This window comes from Passer domesticus, chromosome 4 (assembly GCF_036417665.1).
Source record: "Passer domesticus isolate bPasDom1 chromosome 4, bPasDom1.hap1, whole genome shotgun sequence".
In the NCBI taxonomy this organism is placed as follows: domain Eukaryota; kingdom Metazoa; phylum Chordata; class Aves; order Passeriformes; family Passeridae; genus Passer; species Passer domesticus.
Genome location: NC_087477.1, coordinates 62325507 through 62338401, shown reverse-complemented (window position 1 = coordinate 62338401; position 12895 = coordinate 62325507).

The following is a 12895-nucleotide window of genomic DNA, read 5'->3' as shown; positions in this document are numbered from 1 at the left end:
CAGCACACTCTGGAACTCCTCTCAGTCCATAGACAGGGATTGGACAGCTAGGGTGAATAAAGATCTGAAGTTAGAGCAAGGGAAATTACAGCTTCAACATACTGCCAGTAGAAAGGAACAAGACAAGCGAGTAGGCAGAGGACAGGCTCCACAGGGATTGTGAGCAAATCACCTGTAGTCACTGTCAGGGATCCCACTGACAACATCTCACTGCTGCTTAGGATTTCAAGCTCCTACTCTTACACTGCCATCTATAGGGAAAGTAATTCAAGATGGGAACTGTAAGCAAATGTCATGCACACAAGGTGCTCTGAGCAGTTCTGGAGATGTCAAAATGAGTCTGTAGTCAGCTGCTATCCATGATGTAGGTCTGCCCTTGGGCGTGACCAGCCAAGAGTGTGGCATAAGGCAGTTGTACTGCAAAAATAGTTAGCATAGCCACAGTGATTATCCCTCTTTTCCTGTAACACCTGGAGTCTCAGAAAATATTGGACTGGAATAATCTATTAAAAGTCACTGCAAGGGTTGTGGCAAAGTGTGTTTGTTAATGTTCCCTAATACTTTCATGTCTGAGAATTTATCCTTTTAGGCAAACATTAATAAATGCACTATTTGAAAATTATGGCAATCAAAGGGCAAGTGTGTATGCAAATCAGCCAAGTTCTTTCCTTAAGAAAAAAAGCAAATTTAATCCCTCTCCATTATGTGGCTGGCTAAACATTTAGCTCTAAAGAATGTAACTCCTCATCTAGTGAATGTAATTTCGCATGAAAAGTTTTGGATATTAGGAGAAAATATTTAAATCTCAATTTACAAAGAATTGAAATTAATAAATAGCTTTGTTTTTAATCAGAATCAGTTACGTTGTAGGTTCAAGAATGCCTCTTAATGCCTAAGAGACAGTAACCTGTATAAATCTTAGACTATGAAATGCTAAATTGTTAGGAAAGAAAAACATAAATAATTTATTTAAGTGAAGAAATGTTTAAAATATTTTAAACACATTCTGGTTTATATATAATTATGTTTTAATCTATCTGGCTGGCCTTCTGCATACTGAGGTATTATTAAATAGAAGTTGTTATGAATTTTACATGTGAAAAATTACAAGCATTTGTGCCTCTGACAACAAAAATTTTTGTTTAATAGACTGGATCATTTAACAGACAGATGTTTAGTATTTCTTATGATTTAATTTCTTAAAGGAGTAAAAAGCATTTATTAAAAGACAAAAAAATTTTTGGCCTGAAGAAATTTAGTAATTCACAGCTATGTATACAAGCTAAGGTTCTAAGTAATTAATGAGATCCAGAATCTTTATTTAATAGATCAACCAGAGTCAATTACATAAACTAACTAACAGGTAATTTACTTATTTTTTTTAAGAGAGAAACTAAATTCAATTTTTTGCCAGAAGTAGCTCTGGAGATGACAAGGGTTGGGACATTAAAAAAAAAAAAAAAAAAAGGCTTCACCTCTTTCAAAAAGAAGCTTAATCTTTTTGTTTGGGCATAACTCATCTGTAATTGGGATCCCTAGAAAACTAATATCCCTTTGATACTCCTTAGGAACACTGTGGTAGTTATCTGTTTCAGTGTATCATTATCTGTGATTTGTTTTCAAATGTGTGCATGAGGTCCTTTTTCTTGCTTGTTTTGCCCTGGGTCAGGTGAGAGTCTCTAGAAGAGTTTCTCTTATTGGAAGAAACCATGTGTCTTGGTTTAAGACAATTTAAAGAGGTGGATACTCTAAAATGAGTTACATCCTCTCAGTTTTAACCAATCCCTTTCGACCAATACGAATACAAGTAGATATGAGTGAAAAAATAACAATTTAGTAACAAGCAAATTAACAACAGATGAAAAAAAAAAAAAAACCAGTGAATAATCACTAGATACAAAATTGCTACATCTCAGAAATTCCAGGGGAACAAAGAGACACCCAAAATGTTTGGGTTCTGCCCTTCCAGCATGGCAGCCCCACTGCCAATGGTGTGTAAGAAGACAAAGAGAGAATGGCCTTAGCTCTCCCCCCCAGGGTGGTGCCCTCCAGGCAACCACTTGGTTCAAGAGGCAAAGGGAAAAGATGGTGCACAGAACCCTCTTGGGAAGGCAGGAGCTTACGGAGCAGTTCTGGTGGCAGATGAGAAGCTCTGGAATCTGTGAGGACACCGCTGCCAATCACAGCTCCCTGCTGCTGCGCGCGGAACCCGCGGGTGCTGCTGTCCTCAGCGCTGTGCGTGCGTCAGGAGGAGGAGACCCGCCTGCCCAAGCGCCAAAAAGGCCACCCCAGACCCAGGTCCACATTGCCAAGCCTGCTTGGGCAACCCTGACTGTTCAAAGGGACTGGTACATCCTGACCTCACAATTCCAAAAGCAGACTTGAGAACTGAGAGAAAAGGTGGCTTTCAAGGTATTCCAGTAAGACCATGCAGAGTTTGTGCAGCTAGGAAAGCCTTTTAAAATTTGACTTTAAAGAAACAGATAAAGATGTTTCTGCCCTAGAAAAGACACAGGTGGCAAGTAAAAAGAAAAGTTTTCAGGCCTTTTGTTAAGGCAGGCCTCTCTCACCTTTTTGTCACATTACAATCAGTGCAACTTTAGGCTCTGATCTAACTTTGTAATTGGTCCTGCCTTGGAGCAATAACTAGAAAAAAAGTCCAAACTTCCCTACCAGCTAAACTTATTCTACAGTCCTATGTCCTTTGATGGGAGGATTTGCATTTTCATTCATAACATGAATGTAACACAACAAATTGTAGCAGACATAAACAAATCAGCTCTATTAATTCAACACGTGTAAGCTTTTTAAAGGATCTGAAGAACTCAGGAATTCACTTATTGGCCCATGGTAAATCCTCCACTCTCCTAACATCTGCCACTATCATTGAGGATCTCCCAGCACCTGCAAGTGTAGGTTACATTCCCTACCACAAAAAGGACAAATAGATTCAATCTTCTCAACCGAATAAGATGGAAAAAATTCCACCCAAGTTCTTACGAGTTGTATTATATTGGCATACTAGAAACTTTTGCACCAATACTTTCTCTTAAAGTCACTGGATCAAAAAAAAGGAAAGCAAGAATCTGTTAGACAGATCTATCCAATTAATTTCATTAAAAGTGGCTGCGAAATTTTGTGTACTGAATATACACTTCCACTATTAGAAATATAATTGAGACTTTCAAAGCTCTCTATTTTTAATCTGAAAATCAGCCATGCCCTGAAATCTATTACAGAAAGATTTCTCAGAAAAACATTGAGTCAACAGGAAGAACAGACAATTTAAGAAACTCTTATATAAACTGCCAGTGCAGTGATGGAGTATTTTGCCTAGTACCATTTTAAGTTACGGAAGATACAGAGATTTGTTTCTTCCACTAGAAGACTATTCTAACTTGCTGGATCTGACTGTAAGGAATTTTTTGCTAGTGCTAAATTAAATTCACACCAATTCTTCCCACGTAAGAAGTGGAATTAATTAACATATTCAGGTAGAGGTATTGGAAGAGGAAGCAGTGAAACATTAACTTGTTTCTCAAAGCACTTTTATAGAAATTAGAAAGGAAAGCTTGCAAAGCTTTAACCCTTATGCACGTGAAATAAGCATAGCTTTATTTGATGTTTACATCCTCTGCATTTTTTTTCCCCAGAGGAGCCATCTAGCTATCACTAGACAGCTCTCAGGAACATATGGAAGGGATAAGATAAGGTCCGTTTCAAGGACCAATAAACTGCAGAGCCAGTCTGTGGTCTTGGCAAATGTTCACCAGTAGGAAGCCGAGAGAACTCAATTAAATTGCTTCTACACATAGAAGCAATATCTTACATGGCAAGTAAAGCATATGAAATAAGCCCACCAGCTCAGGACAAGCACCACATTCATAAACCTCAGTGACAATGACTGTTGAGTACATATTGCCTACACTCATAGATGCCTGGCTTCCACAGCTGTCTCCAGATCTTTTGGCTAAATGCATTGGCTCCCTATGCTGTTTAGTAGCAAGGTGTCTCAGAGGGGGAAACATAACAAGTATGTTCAGCAACAATTTGCCAAGATTCAGACATAGAACCCAAAAACAAGCTGAGCAGAATTACTATATCTGCTTTATTGTAAAAGTTTCTAACTTAGTGCTTCAGAATAAAAATAAACATCAGTTTATTGTATTGGGTCCCACTTGTAGCACAGAGCCAGGCATTTCTACAGAGAACTGGTATTTAAAACCTATTTCTCTACTCAGTTTTCACTAATCAATTTACCCTGTCCTTGAAACATACACAGTGGATGATAGAATTCCTCCAACTGCCCAATAAAGCCAGGATTTTTTTCATTTCCTCATTCTGTTTAAGAGTGGAAATATTTAAAAGGGAGTCTTAGAGTAGTGTATGATCTTATGTTTCAACTATGTCTAGGGAGGTGGAGATTTGGGCTTGAAGCATTCAGAGGCAAACAGTATTCTGCCCAGGCCTCCTGTAAGCTAAAGGGCTATTTGGAGAGAGAGGATAATAGTCCACAATCTCCACATTTTCAAAAAGAAGAGAAATGCCTATGTAGACTTACTGAGTTTGCTTGCTTTTCTTTGCTAGCTTTTGCACTTATCTAAAGGGTGTATAAATAGGTGAGAGGCACTGTGTGCCTGGACTGAACATCAAATGCATGTGGTGTACCATGAACTCAGATCAGAGACTGTAGAATAGATATTTTCAGAGAACATTCCTTTGTGTGCATTTTTCAAGCAAGAGAGATCAAGAACTACTACATTTTCAGATTCAGATTTGTCCTATGGGGAGGTAAACAGTATGCTGACAGCGTTGTCACAGCATTTGTGTTCCTGACATAGCTGTGCACTGTATGAGAAGCAAGGTATACTGCCTGCACAAAATTTCCTTATTCTGTGACTGCTTTGCCAATGGTGACTTACATCAGCTTTGACTTGCAGCTTGCTCGCGTCTCTCTCCAAAACACAGCAGTCACTTGTCTGCCTGCATTGTGATGCCTGAACAGCTTTGCAGCACACACAGATAAGGATCCCGTGGCTCTTCAGAAACCTGTGTGATCCTCAAGTGCACTGTGCTGCTTACAGGTTCACAGGACTTGGCAGCTATTAATCAGGATGTTCAGGCTCTTCACTTGGGATTGAGGGATCTCAGTTCTGTTATCTGACCTCTAGCACTGTGTAAAACTGAAGCTGAGTAAATGTTAGATACTCTCAATAAATTATAAAATAATAGACATTTTTAATAGTAGAGTTGAAAAGGAATGGGAAAGATCATACAGTCCATCCTATTCTTTTAAATCAGGATCAAGTCTAAATGCACCATTTTTAACATTTGTCAGGAGTGATTCTAAAGTTCATCCATTGCTGAAATTACATGACATTTCTATGCACTCCTATTTCAGTGCTTGGCTGTTCTCACCATAAGAAAACGCTCATTATGTTAAACTAAATCCTTAATGTGACTAGAGACTATACTCAATAAATTAAATAATTCATATACTTTATCATGCTGTTTTTTTGGAATAAGATTTGCTTCTTTAAAAAGCAATCAAGTACTTTAAATTTTGTGCATTTCTTTCATACAGGCTTCTTTGATGTGATCCAAATTATTTCTTTCAGAAAGTTTCTTCATTTCATTATTGGAATATTCTCAATATAATTTACTAATTATGCCAGTGTATTCTCAATGTGGGCTTGCATAAGAAAAACAACAATCCTTGTCCCAAAATAGATAGACAAATGCATAACAGGCATTTCAATAGTGTTTTCATAAATTTCTGAAAGCCTGATTTAACATCTCCATTTCTTTTAGGATTAGCTGTTATCTAACAGCTGACAAAGAGGTTCAAAACTAAGATCTGATTTACTTACTGAGCCATTTTTACAGTGTTAGATAAAAAAATGGGTTTTTTTCTATCTCAACGATGGCATTACACATGTGTACATTTTCACACCCATCATCTCCCTCAGAATTACAAGGAACCTAGTCCTGTAATCTCTCTTTGTATGAAAGCTGTTTAAGTTTGGACAGACATACCTAGCTTCTTTTCTCCTAGGTAATCCAACAGCTGTAATGATAGGTCCAAATATTGCCTTGTTTCGAAGATAGCCAGTAGCAAATAATCAGGAGTATATAAATTAGGAAAAATACAGAAATATTTTTCATTTCTCTGTCCTTTCATGTTGCAGAAATAAGACTATGGCTCTGCCTGGCCTGCATTACATAACTAATTTGCTTAATCCAGCAATGATTTCCATTTGTTCTCTTAAACACCACAGCTTTATGAACACAGTTTCACAGTGAAAGTATACATTTTTCAAAAATAGTTCAGGTTGTTTGCTTAAAATCTTCTGCCTGCCACCATTCTGTAATACAACCACCTACTTCATTTTAAGAAGCAATAAATATATTTTCTCTTTAAACCCTTTTCCCTATTTTTTTAAATTTTTCAGAGTCCTTTACTATAACTTCTCTCATTTGGTTCTTGTACTACAACAATTACTAATTTGAATACCTATTTAGACGAATGCAAAGACAGATAATTTCATTTTCAGTATCTATCTTGCTTATCATCTTGTTATCGTAGCTTTCCTTTTATATTGTCACACTTTGCTAAAGTGAATTTGTACTTGTTCTGTCTTTTTTGTTTTGCTGGGGTTTTTTTTCAATTTTAGATGGTGATTCAAATAAGAAGATAAATAATATCTGCTATTGCTCTGCTAGCAAAAAAAATTGTAAATTAAGAATTTGGCAATGTTTTTTTTTAATGTTATTGCAGTATCTGACTGAAAATTTCACAGGTTAATATATTTATTATGGCTGATTTTTGCATTAGTTGTTGAACTAAGAACTGTTATTTACTTGAATAAAGAATTGCACCATTTGACAAAAAAGGAGTTTAAAAGCTATCAGGTTTTGGTCATTTGAAAGCCATCTATTTCCCTATTATCTGTAACTTTTTTTTATATAACTATAACTTCCTTATTAGCTATAAAAACATTTAAAATGTTATCAAGATCAACTAAATTCAATTTCCCACGAAGTCAAGAACATTTGAAAATATCCATCTCCGCCGCTGAATTATAGAGAGAAAAGATTTGGTGTTCTCATTAAGTTTTTCTAGAAAATCTGTGTTAACTTCCTTTGAAACAGCTCATGGCAGTGCAGGGTTAAGCCAGTGGGTCTGCAGCCACTCACGTGTACATTGGCTTGTGTATGTGAATATGTGCAAGAGAGACACACCCTTGAGCAGAAACTCCAATGCATTCATAAATCATCCTCATTCTGAGCATATGAGAACAAATTAACCAGGCACCTCACACTCGAGAGAGAGTACCAATGTCCCCTGGACTTCAGCACTGTCTACTTTTCAGTTTTGGAGAAGGGAAGGGAAGGAAAGGCTATTCCTGAGGTAACAAAAAGCACTTTTACACTATTAAATATTATACACTATGTCTTTCCTAGCTATTTTCCTTCACATAAGAGCGTGCAGAGGACTTTATAAGCTTTGGGGCTATTTAGATCATCAGATCAGATAACAACTAGCTATAAAAGAAACAAGTCTGTCCCATTCAGGTGCAAACTTTTTGGGAGAGAAACTAAGATGATCAGTCCAATTTCTAGAATATTCATTGGTTTGTTGCCTCCTCCAGCAGGTTACAGTTTCTGCTTCTCTCCTTCTTTCACTCCCCACTTGGCTCCAATCCAGAAAATCTACCATACAGAAAATTTTGTATAATCAGTGTTTACACTATTTGTGTCATAAACAGCACAAGAAATTGAGTCAGTACAGTATAATTCCTCCAAAGAAACCTTTTTCATTACTAATACATCAGAAAGACAAGTCACTGTCTCAACAGGGCTGTAATTTGTCCAGTCAGTTGTTGCAGAAAACTTGGAAGACTGGGTATAAATTACCATGACATTACTCCAGTAATTTTTATTGGTGCCAGGGTGAATATTTAATGTTGTGATCTGCTAGTGTAGATACTTTTCCATTTCAATCATAATTTATAATGAATGTTTATGTATAGGGATGTATTTTTTAAAAATAATAATTCAGAGGATACAATAACCTGCTTTAGCTAGCAGAGTATTAACAGGAAGACCTAATTCTAACAATCTCAAACAGAAAAAACATATTTTCCAAGATTACACAAGTAGAAAAATATGAATTATGAAATTTTTTATCTCAATAAGTCTTTTTCCTAAACTGAATTCAAAATGCAGAATGTATTACACATGTTCAGAGAAAATACCTTTCCAAAGGCAGTAGGTAATGAGGGGGTTCCATCTCCATTTTATACTGTTCACAAGTTGTTGAATATGCTGAGAAAATAACATCAAATTTGAGAAGGTATATTAGAATAAATGGCCCTTTTTAAAAAACAATTATGAACTAATAGACACCTTCCTTTCTAAATATTTGCACAATGGGCTAAATCGCTCGAGTACCTCTGGTCATTTTTTTAGTATTCTGCTAACCACAAAGCAGTAAGTCATTGTAAGGAATAGAGCATGTATTAGTTTTCATGGGAAATTGATAAGAAGAAAAAGTATTTTTAGGATTCTTTTCTAGGCTAATAAATCTGCCTTGAGCAGTCTATGTATGTAAGTAGGAGGCACTTAATCATCCTTCTGAAGCAGAAAGTGCAAGTTTTGTAACATGCATCCATTTGTCAGAAGCAACCACGCACCTTTGAAACAGAGCCTTATTTTTAAACCTGGAAAGATGGACAGCCCTGAGCTCTCTAAGTGAAATACATGAAATTGAAAATAAATCCAAACATAGTTCACTTAAATAAAATTAAGCATCCAAATCTCTGCAACTCCATTCTCATTGCTTTCTACACCTCTACTATTCTGAAAACTTCCAGTGTAAGGAGGGTAAACCAGAAATATTCCCTGGTTTATTAGAGAATGGAAATGCCCTTAGCTTATTGCCTAATTTACCATGTAACAGGATTAATCTATCTTTTTGTATCACATGATGTTGACATTGACAAAAATAGTACACAGATGTGTTTATTAGGATTTGAAGGAAATCTCTGAAAATACCAGTGGCATCTGCCTTCAAGGTGTGGGTGGATTATATTCATAAAAATTACATATGTTCAAATAAATAAAAAATCACGTTTCACATAAGCTTCTGAATTTTAAGTTTTACTATTTTAGCTTTCCTGAATTTCTGTACAAAATCCTATTATCACTATGGAAAGAAACACCAGCCTTATTTTCCTTCAGGTCATATAAGATGTGAGGATGGTGATGACATACATAACTCCAAGGAAACTTTAAGATAAGATGCAATTGGACAAATAGACACAGAAAGTGTGACTTTTGGAATGTGAAAAGCAGAAAGAAACGTTCAGGTACCATACACTTTTAAATGCAATCTCCTATATTGCAGAATGAATTTATTATTTGTAAAATACTACATCTGAAATGTAGTATTTAATAAATAAAGAGGTTGAAAAGGTTACAGGTCTAATATTTTGATAAGAGACATTGAGACAAATGAACCCATGTATCTGACTTCTCATCTACCTAAAATTTTCCCTGCACTACCTCTTGCAAACTAAAAATAGCAGAAAATAGTAATTATTACAAACCCAAGGGCATGGATAAATATAGTGTCTGCCATCTTACCTGCACTAAATGTCAGAGAAGAAAGATTGAAAGTACTGACTACAACAACTGATTCTCATGCTGTCAGAACTTTGCAAATACTGAATAATGAATATGATTTCTGTAGTGATAACATTACACCTCTCCTATCCATTTTTCATTAAAAAGTGGAACACAGTAGAATTTCAGGGGTACTGTATGCCACAATTCTTGTAACCATAAAGTTCTACACAATAACGAGGCAGATTTTTATCTAAACAGGTGACTTATGTTGTTTCTTTTAGTGGACATACCTGATAACTCCATTGGTACACATCTTGAACGACTTAATTTCTGTTTTCTTAACACTATAGGATTGTTCAGACACTAAAGAGTGATATTCAAAACCTGAGCTTAGTCACAAAATTACTAATAAACTCCAGATACTGCTTGGAAATTTTCCTGAAGAAGCTTACTAATTATTTTTCTTGATTTTATTGGGTTCATTCTTCTTTGGTTTTGAAAAGATTTATATAAATATTGATTTTAGCCCTGTCATGAAACACCTCATTTTCTTTAAACTGCATTTTCTTCTGTGATATACTAATAGGGGTCTAAAAAAATCACGCATATCAACTGGGAGAAAACAAAAATATAATCCTTTAGGAAAAAAGAAAACAAACATTACGATATGACTTGATAATGCAAATCGAAGAACACCTTCATCCAATTCAACTTTTATCTCTACGTACTGCCAGGGTGAGCTTCACTTACAAGTGTTGCATGACAGTCTGGAAGCTTTGTCATCATCTCTCCTGTGCTTAATGCTGGAGAAGGAGCAACACCCAGGGATACTATTTGCAGTACACACATAATTTTCCTCTGCATCTTTCCCAGAAGAAAGGGTAGTGCTCACTTCTCTCGTAGCTGCTTGTGTTTACCAGAAATAGATGCTTATGCAATTAGCTTTTCACATTGTATTTTCTGTATTTTCCCTGAAAGCAAGATCAGATAAGATCTATATCAGCAATCATCCATTATATTAACTAACCATAGAAGCTAGAACATTTTTTTCTTACTACAATGTAAATGATCCTGACTGAAGTTTCATTTTCTATAGAATATAAACTCCAAATGCCAACTTGCTAAACTCCAGTGTGTTGTGCACTGTTTCCTTAAGGCGAATTCTACCCCCATGTCCTCTAAATCAGCATGAACACATGGAGCACCAGATATTTTCATTTCATTATTGCCCATTTCTAGTGTCTTGATTCTAGCACGTTGTTGACCAATGTCATGTCGTTCCCCCACCATATATGGCAAATTTCAGTTTTTCTACTGACAAAATTATTAAGCAGTTAATTTTGTAGAGAGATGTTTTATTAATTAGACTTGGTTGTGAATGAAAATATTTCATTGATATCATGAAATGGGATCATAATTAGAAAAAACACAGCAAAATTTTAGAGAAGAAATGTTTACTTTGAGAATGAGAGTGTGATTAATCTTCAATACCTGAGATCAGTGTATGATGTGACATTGAAAGAATAAATAGTTATTCCTTACTACAGACAACCAAACAACAGATTAGAAACTAAGTGGGGTCTCCCAAAATTTCCTTCTTCAATAGTAAGGGCTAAAGTAAAAACTTAACAGAATCTCATAGAAAGCTGTTGTGTTTATGTTTTAATTTCAAACAAAAAACTTTAATCACTACAATAGTGTATCAAGGTTACGCTATGGTTTTACTAGAGAAAGACTGAACCAGTTCGGTTTCAAAGGACTGAACAGTAGTTTCAAAAACAAAACCATCAAAAAGTACAATAGGCTAAAGTAAATTCAATGTATAGCAAAGTGATCAAATTTACTCTAATGTCTAGCTGTCCTTTTTTCTTTCCTAGTCTAGTTATTGAAGAAACAATTATTTTGGTTGCATCTACTGCAATAATGAAATAGAGCTACTAGCAAGCAAGTGGAATGGTCATAGTGACAGCATAATATCTTTTAAAAAAAAATTAAGCATCCTTGATTCTTTGCAGTTTACAAAGACCAAATCCATTAAGGAATAAATCTTGTGTTTCCATGTAAAATCTCCATCCTCTTCCTCACATAGAAAAGCACCAATCTAGAAAGTCTCACCTGTCTTAATAAGATAATTCTGGATCATTGGTTTAATTTTTTGGTTCATAAGAGCTATTCATCAAGCAACACTGTAAATCAAAACAAGGTGTATAAAATATTATTAGATAACCAAGTCAGCTAACTTTAAAAAATGGAATTTTCTGAAGTATAAGCACATTGAACAATTAGGCAGTTTAATGAATCTGTCATCTTGCATCAGTAATATTTTCTAAATGAAGTCATATTCAGTATAAAAGCCTTATTATGATTCAGAACACTTTTCAGCTACAGCTGTAAGATTTGATTAAATCAGTGTGTGCCTAGTAGGAACAGTTGAGAAAAGCAGTGTGAAAATACATGCAATGTTCACAGTTCAAGAGGAACAAAATGCCAGGCTAAATTCCACAGATAAAATTAAAGTATGTATTAAACTCTACCTTTCTGAGATGTTTCCCATATTAAAGCAAAGTTTTTCTCAATTATTTAAAATTGTTGAAATTCAAAATGTTTTAAAATGTTAAAATTAGCAAAAATAGTATAATTTTTTTGAGATTACCATGCATATAGTCCTGCAGCAGTCTCTGGTTGGTTTTGCTTCCTGCATACCAAAGCATGAAAGCTGATATAAAATTAGAAGAATGAGAAATGAGAGGTCATAGAATCACAGAATGGTGGAAGTTGAAACAGACCTCCAAAGGTCACGTTGCCCAAACCCCCTGTTCAAGCAGACCCATTTAGAACAGGTTGCTGAAGACCATGCCCAGGCAGCTTTTTAATACGTCCAAGGACAGAGATTCCACACTTCTTCAGAGAACCTGTGCCAGTGACCCGTCACCCTCACAGTGAAAAAGCCTTTCCTGATATTCATCTTGAGCCTTCTCTGTTTCAGCTGGCGCTCACTGCCTCTTGTTTGCTTACTGAAAAGAGCCTGACTCAATCTCTCGTGCACCCTCTCTTCAGGTACGTGTACATAGTGCTGAGAGCACCCCAAGGTTTTTCTAGGCTAAGCATTGCCTGCTCTCTCAGCCTTTCCTAATACTCTGGGTCATTCACCATCTTTGTGGCACTCTGCTGAAAGTTCTCCAGTATGTCTCTCTTGTAGCAGAGAGCCCAGAACTGGATGCAGCACTCCAGCTGTGGCCTCACCAAAGCTGTAAGCAGAGGGAAA